Source organism: Odontomachus brunneus, unplaced genomic scaffold (assembly GCF_010583005.1).
Source record: "Odontomachus brunneus isolate Ranch 3 - 2012 unplaced genomic scaffold, Obru_v1 Obru_scaffold_223, whole genome shotgun sequence".
Classification (NCBI taxonomy): domain Eukaryota; kingdom Metazoa; phylum Arthropoda; class Insecta; order Hymenoptera; family Formicidae; genus Odontomachus; species Odontomachus brunneus.
In genome coordinates, this window is record NW_022639673.1 from 388003 (window position 1) to 388815 (window position 813).

The following is an 813-nucleotide window of genomic DNA, read 5'->3' on the forward strand; positions in this document are numbered from 1 at the left end:
CGACAAAAAGACCAATCCTCAAACATTTAAACCAGGGGATTATTTTTGTTAAAAGGACCGAAGCCTGGGAAATTTGGTGATCAATATACTGGACCTCACGAAGTCATAGAAATATTAAATAGAAACAACGTCAAAATTAGACTGAAAAAGAATAGTCGCGTTGTATACTCTAATAGACTTCGAATCTCACATATAATTCCCACAACCCGGTGAACTCGCCACTAGCGGAATCTACTCACAGGCCGATCTCGAAGAATTTAAAGATCATATTTTATTCCCTGCCGAGCGACCTTCTGTCCTTAACACACTAGCAAGAGGAATGATGGGACAAGCTACCACTATACACGGGGGATCCTTCATGAATCTGCTGGACGAAGCAGCTCTAGAAAAATTAGCAACCTCAACATGGGACAGGATATGGGGGAAATTTCTGATTTTCGGCAATGTTAGTGCCGGGTTACTCAGCATCGTAATCATCATCAGGATGATTAAACTCATATAAGACAGTATCCTGCATGGTGTCGCCTTACATTCTGTTTTCGGTTGTTCCTTATACTTAATAGGAGTCCTTTGGGACTCCCTTACCCAACTATTATTACACTTCGGTGGGAAGAGCAAAACTGGAGACAACAACTCTATGGGAACACAGGAAGTCAGAGGTTTGAAAAACCTCAGCAACAATCCCTCACCTATAATAACTGCGCCATCTTGTCCACCCAACGTCATTGAATACCAACAACTTCGATCTACCTTCCCTCGAGAAGACAGCACCTCATACTCTTTAAGCCTCAAGGCGTAATGTACAATAATTAA